Source organism: Sinocyclocheilus anshuiensis, unplaced genomic scaffold, assembly GCF_001515605.1.
Source record: "Sinocyclocheilus anshuiensis isolate Anshui unplaced genomic scaffold, SAMN03320099.WGS_v1.1 scaffold274, whole genome shotgun sequence".
In the NCBI taxonomy this organism is placed as follows: domain Eukaryota; kingdom Metazoa; phylum Chordata; class Actinopteri; order Cypriniformes; family Cyprinidae; genus Sinocyclocheilus; species Sinocyclocheilus anshuiensis.
Window position 1 is genome coordinate 598,016 of NW_015547698.1, and position 11,290 is coordinate 609,305.

The 11,290-nt window shown below is 41.2% G+C and overlaps 1 pseudogene; it reads left to right on the forward strand.

Moving 5' to 3' along the window:
* LOC107703679 (adhesion G protein-coupled receptor E1-like) overlaps positions 1 to 11,290 on the forward strand; it is a 20,998-nt pseudogene that overhangs the window by 1,756 nt on the left and 7,952 nt on the right.

Genomic DNA, 11,290 nt, shown 5'->3' on the forward strand with positions numbered 1-11,290 from the left:
TTTTTCATAACAGTTTATCCCTCTGTTGACCCCTGCTACAACTACACTGTGCTGGATGAACCATGGAGAGCCAACAGCAGTCGCCCATCAAACTCCTACAAGTTTGACAGGTCTGTCACCTGGAGCGGCTGGTATCGTCTCTTCATTAACGGTGTGAGCACTCAGATCCCAGACACGTGTGTTGAAATCTATACCTGTGGCACTGATATCCCACTGTGGATTCGTGGTGGACACCCAGCAGTTGAGGATGGACTTGTCACTCGAGATGTCTGCGGTCACTGGAACAATTACTGCTGCTATTACGGGTCTTACCCCATTAAAGTCAAAGCCTGTCCAGGCAATTATTATGTCTATGAGCTGGTTAGACCAACTCTCAACCAAGCCGCCTACTGTGCAGGTAATTACAATTACATGAGTCTTTTGCATTATTTATGTCATTGTTGATTGGTATTTATCAGTCATTATTGTTCAGCTGTTACTAACATCAGTGCCACTTTTTCAACAGTCAGACAAGAGACGAGCTCAGCTGGTAATGTAGTCTGATGTTTCTTCTGTTAAATTGTGTTTTGTCTGAATGTATGTGGATCTGTAGAAATGAACAGGTGTGTGAGTGTGTTTGTGTCTCTAGGTAAAAACGAGGGATACAAATGTGTGTGAAATGTGCAGCTGTAGATCATTGCAGACAATTTATTGAGCACTGTGCACAAGCTAGATACATTTTCTTCACTATTCATCCAAACTTTCAGATGTTAGCAGCATTAATGGCAGTGAATGGTGAGCTTCTTCAAGCTTTCGTAAAATTTACGGTAAAAAACCGGCAGCTGTGGTTGCCAGATTTGGTTTTAACTTAAATTTACAGTTAAATACCGTAATTATCTGATATAATGTTAATATACCAACCTATTGAAGTACTGAAATCTGTTTTGTACCTTTGTAATACACTGATAACCACCAAATGCAGGAGGTGATGAGAAAATCAAATGATGAAACAAAGCGCATCACAAGCAGCTTTTAAATAATAACATATATAGAAGGTGCACAGTGTCATTCACACAAACACTAAACACCATCATGGTAACACACATGAAACTGAAATAAAGCAATACACATTCATTTAACAACATTAGGTGTAACACACAACCCTAATATACAAAACTGATAAGAAAAAACTAAGAAGAAACAGTTATTTCAACAAAAAAACATCCAATTTGAAATGTAACGCAGGGAATTCTGGGAATGTCAATTTACGGTTATTCACTGTAAATTATACGGTCTTTTTCACTTCCAAAAACGGTATACTACCGTAAAATTAATGTCCAATACATGTAATGTCCAATACAGTTTTTCACCGTATATAGTAGAGAAATTTACTGTTAACCATTTAACAGGTAATTTACTGTAGCATTTTTACAGTCTTTTACCGTTAAATTCACAGTCATTTTTTACAGTGTGTAAAACTATCCACAGAGCAGACATTATTTCATGAGCTTCAGTGTACAAATTATACATTTATGGATATTAAGAGAAATTATGTTTGCTCAGTTTCCATATGGTTGACTGTGAGAAAAATGTAGTTTCATGTTTTTTTCACATTAAACTTCTCAAACAGTTTTTGTTTGTTCCCCGCACTCACGGTTATATTTGTTATTTATTTCTATCCCTTGTTTTTTTTTTTTTTTTTTTTTTTTTTTTTTTTTTTTTTTTATTATTGCCTTCATGCTGATTTCTGTCATTGCAGTTATAAATATGACGCTGCAGGAAGGATGCAACGTAAGTTGAGATTCTGAAATTTAAGTTTCTGAGTTGAACTCACAGCTTCTATCAATTATGGTGCAGAGAGCAGTGCAATAAGATGTGGCAGATATTAGAAATATAAATGTGCTTTTCTGCTTATTGCTGATGGTTATGTGCACTTTTGTTTACTATTAATATTATAAAACATGATTAAAACCACAGTCTTATTTACCACATAAAGCTCAATTGTTATTTCAGAGTCAGACCTTTGGAGGATGTTTTCAAAATCTTCTTGAGCAGATCGAGAACATTACAGCTCAAGAGCTTCCTTTGGATGTACGTCTTCAAGAGAAAAATGACAAAATAATCAAATCGTTGTTGGTTACATAGTGATTGACATGGCAGCATGGACTCTGATGTCATTTATATGCACAATAACTGTATTTTTCTAATCAAATTAGACTGTGAAAAACATTTTGAATATGGCCTTCAACGCTTCAGAGAAGATTTTAGAGTCATCATCATCAGTAAACCCAGCTGAACTAGCCTCCTATGGAAACCGTATGTTAAAAGCCAGCGAGAAACTCATTTCTACATTAGTGAAGCCGCCAGACACTAGTGACAATGTCAGTTTTACTCTTGCTGCTGTAGGTAAGTGGAGACACAATTATTATTAATGATTAAACTCAGGTTATATATGATATCAGTGACTTTATTTAGTCTAGACAGCAGCAGCTGGTCAGAAAGCAGCAAATGCAGCTACAGTAATACATTTAATTTAATTTAATTTAATTTAATTAGCAGAAATCCTGTCATATGTACACAGACAGGTTGTCTTAAAAAAAAAATAATATTAAAATATTAAAAAACATTAAACACAGGTTCACTTACAGTGAAAAGTGCATGGTTTGTGGAGACCTCAGTGTGTTTGTGAATATTAGCTGCCTTGAGCATAAAACAATCAACAATAAAAAAAAATAAAAAAAATCAGTGATCACCAATTGATGGTGGCAATTAATTACAGTGTTTGATTTTAAGGACATTTTGGACATTTGAGAATTGGAGCATTTGAGCACTTGAGTACACAGTATACTGATATATACTGGCCTTTGACCACAGATGACCTAAGAATTAATAGTGCTTTCATTTACATTTTTGCAGTTAGCAGATTAAAATTCAACCTGAAGGGTTTAAATTGCATTAGAGATGAAAACCCAACAATAGTCAATGAATGTATTTGTCTTGTGTGCAAATTGAATGATTGAATTGGACTTTCATAAAAAAAGATAAATATAAATTAATACTGAACATAACTGCTTGTTTGTGTTTAATCAGAGGGTCAAGTATTCATGGTTGGACCACAGGTCACCTTAAATAAAATCCCTCGACTCGACACGACAAATTCTTCTGTGGACATCGATCTCATTGGGATTGCCAGGAACAACAATGAAAGTATATCAAATATATATAAAAAAAAAAATCATAGAGACAGCATACTATTACCACTAAACATTTATTGTTGTTTTTACATAGTATTGCATTTACTGTAGTTTCTGTTTCTGTCTCACAGGATCAGCTGCTGTGGCTTTCATGAGCTACAACACGATGGAGTATCTACTGAAGCCAGACTTCTTCAACACATCAAAAGACACGGTTAAAACCATGATGTCCACTGTGATCTCAGCTATTCTTCCCAAAACCACCAACACTGAACTCACCAAACCAGTCAACTTCACCCTCAAACACATCAGAGTGAGAGACTGAAATGTGCTTTTGTTTTATCAGAGCACTGATGAACATCTGAAAAAATAGAATATTCAGTGTTTTAATATTTTCTTCTTGTTTTTGCAGGAGTTTGATCCCAGCGGTTCTCTGTTCTGTGTGTACTGGAATATCAGCGATTGGATTGTAGATGGTTGTTCTGTTTTAAAGACCAACAGCAGCTACACTGTGTGTTCCTGTGATCATCTGTCGACATTCGCTCTCATCATGCAAACCAGCCATCCACCAGAGGTACAAGAAATGTATAGTTAACACTGAATGCTCTTCATCTGTGTGAAGAACCTATCACAGATCAGCTCCAGAAAGAGGGAGGTGCTTAGCAGTGGATTCCTGTGTGTGATTGGATACCTGGCTGCTCTGGTTGTGGTGTGTGTGTCTGTTGGTCTGGTTCCTGAAGGCTACGGCAACGAACAGTGAGTTGTTGTTGTTGTTTTTAAGTTAATTTGATTAGAAGGAAATAAAGCAGCTCTGGGATTTTGTGACATTTCTGCTATCTGATAAAATAAACACACAGGTTGTATCAGTCTCACGCACAAGATTCAAGTTTGTAATATTTCACCAGTCAACACCTGAAATAGTATTTCTGACAAATTAATTCAGTTATTATATTGATTTTTCAGATGCTGGATTAAAATGGAAAAAGGCTTCATCTGGAGTTTTCTGGGTCCTGTTTGTGTCATACTAGCGGTAAACATTTCTTATTTCTCATGACTTAAATATTAAAAGGAAAAGGTGATTAATTACTCTTCTACTTTGCAGTTAAACATGATTCTCTTCATCAAGATCATCATCAGTATGATCTCAGCTCTCAAAACTCTCAATGCTGAAGTTTCACAGATGAAACAAACCAAGTAACATCATTATTTAATCGCTCTATAGAAAACCACATAGTCAGTAAAGACACATTAACTCTCATTCTTTATCTGTTTCTCTGCAGGATTGTGGTGTTTAAAACACTGGCTCAGTGTTTGATTCTTGGTTGCTCCTGGATTCTGGGTTTCTTCACAAATGGCAGTAAGGTGCTGGAGATCCTCTTCCTGATCTTGAACTCCCAGCAGGGAACCTTCATCTTCCTGATCTACTGTGTCTTCAATAATGAGGTCAGACATTTACTCAATTTACATGTGTGATCTGGATGCATTCATTGATGTCCTGTTCTTGTTTTGGTAATCTGTGACTTTTATAAAAGAATGTCAGAGGCAGTTTGTTTAATCTGTTATCTTGTGACGGAATGTTCAAATGAGCCAAAACTATTCAAACTCTAACTGTAAAAAAAAATCATATTTAAACCAATATATGTCACGGGTGGATAGAGAGGCATACACAGGAAGAACGATTAAGAGCTTCTTTATTTACACAAACTAAAGGAGAGCTTCAAAAGGTAAGTATTAAAACTGAAACATAACTTTAGCTATAGAAACTGAAGAGTAACAGTCCTTATCTTAATCCTCTTTAGGAAGATCCAGCAAGATGGTGGGAGACACAGAGCCACAGAGATTCAGAGTGGTGTGGCGAGGCATGAGGTAAGGTATGCAACCGTGAGACCAGTCAGTGAGATACTGAGGTGAGTGAACAGATATAGTGCTCAGGTAAGTGACATCAGGCATTCGTAATTAGTACTCGGGTGATTGTGAACGGGTGTAGGTGGCTGATGTGGCTGGTGAATCTGTGACAGTACCCCTCCCCCACCGGTGTCTCCTGGCACCTGTGACCGACAGCAAGGACGACCGCACCCGCTAGGAGCAGGACGATCTGGGTGCGACTGGTGGAAGTCAGAAGAGTGACGGATCCAGAATATCACCCTTGTCCACCGATGATCTCTCCTCGGGACCGTATCCCTCCCAATCCACGAGATTCTGGAGCCGGCCGCCCCGCCGTCAGGAGTCTAGAATTTCTTGGACTCTGTAGATGGTATCGTTGGGGTCGACTTCGGGAGGAGGAGGTATCTCGTGCTCTGCAAAAGGAGGGAGTAGTGGATTAGTGAATGGCTTTAACAAGGACACATGGAAGGTAGGTGAGATGCAGTAGGTATCTGGGAGTTGGAGCTCATATGTGACCTCATTGATTTGCACCGTGATAGGGAAAGGACCGACATAACAGGGACTCAGCTTCTTGCTGGGCAGCCGGAGATGAATATCCCGAGTGGAGAGCCAAACTCGGTCACCTGGTTGGTACACAGGCGTGGGTGCGCGACGGGCATCAGCATAGTCTTTATGTCTCCGTACTGCCCGCTGGAGATGGACATGTGCTAAGTCCCATACCCTCTTGCTCTCACGGAACCAGAAGTCAACCGCGGGGACTTTTGAGGGCTCTCCAGTCCAGGGGAAGAGTGGCAGTTAAAATCCGAGAATGCACTGGAATGGTGTTAACCGAGTCATTTCCTGTCGCAACGAGTTCTGAGCGTACTCGGCCCAGGGAAGATACTGGCTCTGGCCGTCCTGATGTTCGTGACAGTAGGCTCGGAGATACCGCCTGATCTCCTGGACCTTACGTTTGGTCTGGCCGTTGGTTTGGGGATGATAACCTGAGGAAAGGCTGACAGACACTCCCAGCAGATGGAAGAAACCATGCCAGACCCTGGATATGAACTCCATGACAAATATGGTAGTGAATCCGTTAGAGGGTGGAAGATCAGTGACGAAATCGATTCCAATGTAGGACCAGGGTCGGCGTGGAACAGGTAAGGGAACCAGTTTTCCTGCAGGTAAACGGCGTGGAGTGGATGTGATGGCGCAGACCGAACAACCCTTGACGTATCTGGCGACATCCTGAGCCATGCTGGGCCACCAGTATCTGTTCCGGAGGAGCGAGAGGTGCGTTGGCTTCCTGGGTGACCTGATCTCGGAGAAGTGTGGATGGAGTCCAGAAGGGCGAGACATAGAGTGGTTGGTACATACAATCTCCCTTCCGGACCTCCTGGCGGAGCGGGTTCTGTTAGAGTGGTGGTACAAATTTGGTCATTCACATCCCAGGTGATGATTGGACATGCGAACACTGTGGGTGAGAGAATGGGTTCCGTGTTATCTGGTGATGGATCTGGTTGAAGTCGTGATAAAGCATCTGCTTTGAGGTTCTTATGCCCAGGGCGGTAGGTGAGTGTGAATCGGAAATGGGTGAAGAATAAGGCCCATCGGGCTTGTCGGGGATTAAGACGTTTAGCTTCACGGAGGTATTGGAGGTTCTTGTGATCAGTTATGACTTCGAAGGGATGTTGAGCCCCTTCCAACCAGTGCCGCCACTCTTCCAGCGTGAGTTTGATGGCCAGTAACTCACGGTTCCCGATGTCGTAATTTTGCTCTGCCGGGGACATCTTCTTGGAGAAGTACGCGCATGGATTGAGTATGGGGGGTTCACCCTTCCATTGGGATAATACTGACCCTACTCCTAGAGTGGAAGCATCCACTTCCACCACGAACTGATGGTTCGGATTTCGATGGGTTAGGGCTGGAGCGGTGCAGAAAGAGGATTTGAGCTGCAGAAAGGCCTGTGTGGCTTCAGGCGTCCAGGAGATGGTCTTTGGCTTCTGACGGAGGAGAGAGGTACGTGGAGCCGACCGTTGACAATAATGGGCTTTGAATCGCCGATAGAAGTTTGCAAATCCCAGGAATCTCTGCAGCTCTTTGCCCATTTGGACTCCCTCTGGTGTGATTATGTAGCCCAGGAATTGAATTGTGGTTAGATGTAACTCACACTTTTCCTGCTTGAGGTAGAGGTGGTGCTTTCGGAGACGTTGGAGCACCTGGGAGACATGCTGTTGGTGTTCCTCAAGATTGGGTGAGTAAATGAGAATGTCGTCGATGTAGATGATTACGAATTGATTGAGCATATCACGGAAGATTTCATTCATGAAGTTTTGGAAGATGGATCGTGAGTTTGAAAGGCCATACGGCATAACCAGGTATTCGTAGTGCCCGGATGGTGTTATGAATGCAGTTTTCCATTTGTCTCCTCTTCAAATGCGGATTAGATTGTAGGCCCTGCATAGATCGAGTTTCGTGAAGATCCGGAGACCACGGAGTTCCTCCAACGAGGCTGGCACAAGAGGGAGTGGATAGGAATATTTGATGGTTTGGGAGTTGAGTGCTCGATAGTCAATACAAGGGCGTAGGCCCCCCATCCTTCTTCGCCACAATTGGATGCTGCAGGAGAAGTGGAAGGACGGATGAACCCCTGATGTAATGCCTCCTTGATGTACTCCTCCATAGCAGCGCGCTCCGGGATCGATAGGGGATAGACATGTCCCTTAAGTAATTTGGCCTTAGGCAGCAGGTCGATTGCACAGTCCCATGGCCGGTGAGGTGGAAGATGGGTTGCCGCGAACTTGCTGAACAAGTCCTGGAACGCCCTGTAGGCAGCTGGAATGTGGACTGAGCTTTGTGAAGCTGGGCTCTCTATAGTGGTAGAGCAGAGCGGTATGGAGAGCTTAGCTCGGTCTGGAAGAGGGAGATCTGCTAAACATGTCCTGAAACAGGATTCACTCCACCAAAGTATTTCCGTGGAGTTCCAGTGGATGTCTGGATGATGTTTAGCCAGCCAGGGACGCCCCAGGACGATATCTACTGTGACCTCCTCCAGCACCAGGAACGAAATCCGTTCAGCATGGAAGTTTCCAATGCGACGAGTGACTTCCGGGGTGCGATGGCGTACCAACCCCTTACTCAGCGGTTTTCTTTGTATATTGGAGATTTGGTAGATGGTGGAATTATGGTGTTGAGGGAGCTTGATTTGAGTGAGACTGATGGAGGAGATGAAATTTCCTGAAGCTCCCGAATCCACCAAGATCTTGACTGGAAAAGAGTGGTTCATGTACATTAGAAGGGCATCAATGTGAGGCAGACTTGAGACATCAGGATTAATATGGACCATACTCACCGCTGCAGCAGAGGAGGAATCCTCGATGTGACAAGCGGTTAGATGTTGGGTGATGTGCAGAGCTTTTTGCAGAAAGCTCTCTAGTCCTACGGTGTCTTCATAGATGGACATTTGCTGTCTGATTGAAGTATTTATTCCACGTTGGAACGCTGATAGAAGGACCGTTTCATTCCATCCACTGCTTGCCGAGAGGGTACGGAATCGAACTGTATAGTCATGGATGAACATATTCTCTTGCCGTAGTCGTGCTCATCATGCACGGAGACCGCCGAGGTAGTTTTGCCAAACACCTCGTGGAAATGATCAATGAAGGCATCATAGGAGCGCACTAGGGGACTGTTTTCAGTGCCATGGAGGCATTGAAAACTGGTATGTGGGATACGCATAAAGAACAAATTCTTGTTGAGTTGTGGCAGCAGAGGGCACGTTTGCACGATGTGTCCTCTGGCTGCTATCGTGACCGCACCAAAAAGAACATAGCATGGAAGGAGATAGCGGAGGAACTGCAGCTGCCAAGCTCCCTGTGCAAAACTGGCATCCCAAGTTGTCCTCTTTTCCCGAGCCATGAGCGGGTCCATATTGCCCTCTTCCGCCGGCGCCTCTTCTTAGTTTCAGCGCACACGAAAAGCACAACTGCCAAAGCGCGATCCATCTTGATGTACCGGTATTTGTTTACCACTAGCGCATGCTGATGACGTTGCGTTAACGTGTGCCGCAGCCGTCGCAGCCTACGATTCAATAGGTGTCATCATCGTACAGTCTACATGCTTGTCGTACCCAAGTTTAAACGATCCATGTCGCACAGTGTGATAAAGTAATGATATTATAGGATTGCTAAAATCGTGCAGTGTATCCCGGGCTTTAAGCCAACATCAGAGTTTAAAATCATTTTCCTTTTTTTTTTTTTTTCTGGAAGAAAAGCGTGAATATTTATTTATAAAAATGCTAATCTAGTCTCCAAAGCCACTTTTTTTCCCACTGGTTCATGAGTTTCAGAGGGTAATTTGATCTCATGAAGTCACTCAGCTCCTCTCATCTCATTCTTGTCCAGGTCAGGCAACAGTACAGGAAGTGCTTCAGATGTCTTTGCTGTGTTAAACAACAGTGAGGACCACAGCATAATGTTCATGAAGTAATAAAAACTGCTCAAGTTCCATTAATATACAGGTGCTTTTATAACAGAATCTATGTTTTTGTATGATAAATGTCATAGTCTCAGATCCTTTCTACAAATAATAGAAAAACATGTTATTTGAGTGTCTTATTTTATAGCTGTTAATACTATTGATGTAAAGCTGTTTCACTGCTGAACTGTTTTAGTCTTCTTTAAACTTTTTTTGTTTGTTTGTTTGTTTGTTTTAACTGATGGAGGGTGAAAAGCGTATATTTACAGATTTCTCAAAATAATCACACTTAAATATTTTCAAGTAAATGATGGCAAATTAAAAAGAAAAGAAAACTCCTGAAAACTATTTCATGTGTACATGGTAAAGGAAAATAAATTACTTGTATGGCATCATACAGTTGTCTAAGATTAACAATTTTAAAACTCTACAATTATATCTTTGTTTTGTTGAGCTCAGAAAGCTCCAACTAAATGATTACTTCTTCTGTAAAGGCCCATTTTACAGCTGATTACTTTAAACATTGTACTGTACTTTAAATATTCAGATGCATCATACAATATATACTGTATAAACAGCAAAATGTGTTTGCAGGAATGAAGGACACATACTTTATTGGTAAAGTGAATCTATGTATAAAATTAAACTAAAACAAAAACAAAAAACAAGTACAGTAAATGAACTGCTAATGTCTTAAATGATTCTGTAATGTCACTTGGCTTGAATTTTGTATTAAAACATGAATTGTACTTTGCTTTTTTTTCAGGTTACATTCAGGTTTTCCTGTATTATTTTAATGCGTTTCTGTTACAAAATATGTTCATAGACTGACTAATGATCAATATTTAGCCACTGCCAATGTTACAGCAGCCATCACTGTCCATTTTATTTGGTTAAAACTGAGATATTGGGTTAAATACTGCCAAATCCTTTCTAAATTATGAAATATTTACGATAGCACCATAAACTGTTGCAGCAGTAGCACAGACTTGTTTTATTATTATTATTTTAATACAAAGCGATAGTTTGTTCCTTAAACCATAGTTTAAAATGTTTTATCCAATAACTTCCAAAACGTGACTTCAAAACCGAGCTATGCAAACCTCATTTTGTGTACCTTTACACCCATAATCATTAGTTCTAATGACTTCCCTGACTTAGATCATGTTGTAAACTCTTAAGATCTTCAAACAGTCAGTCTGCTGCTCTGTCAGAGATGTGCTCTCCATCACATCTCATTTCCATTAGAATCAAATGGAAACTTTTATTTTTGTTCTCTGAAATATTATATGTGATGGCCACAGCAGGGATGGTGACAGTGATTGTTTTAATACAAGAAATAATACTTTAAAAACTAAATTAATTGCAAATAAGTATTACACAGCAAAATCTGAGTGTTAAATGAATTCTATACAGAGCACATTTGGTCCCACTCTACAAGAGTGTTAAAGTAACACTGAAGCAGTGTTAAAGTTAATGAGATAATTAAGTGATTAATTAAGTGCTGATTGAGAATTAGTGATGAGCAGCTGCTGTTAACAAGCAGAATCACGGAAGAAAAGAAAAACACTACAACTGACTTCAGCCACAGTCTTATGCCGAGTTCACACTGCAAGATTTTAGCCCGATTTTTCACTCGCCGACAGGTTTTGCGAAATCGCCGACAAATGCCTGAAATCGGAGGCAAATCGGTGCTCGTTCACGCGAGTCACAATCACGCAGTGTGAATTATCAAAGACGCGATCTGAGAGAATCGCCGACACGTCGCCGACGCCCGC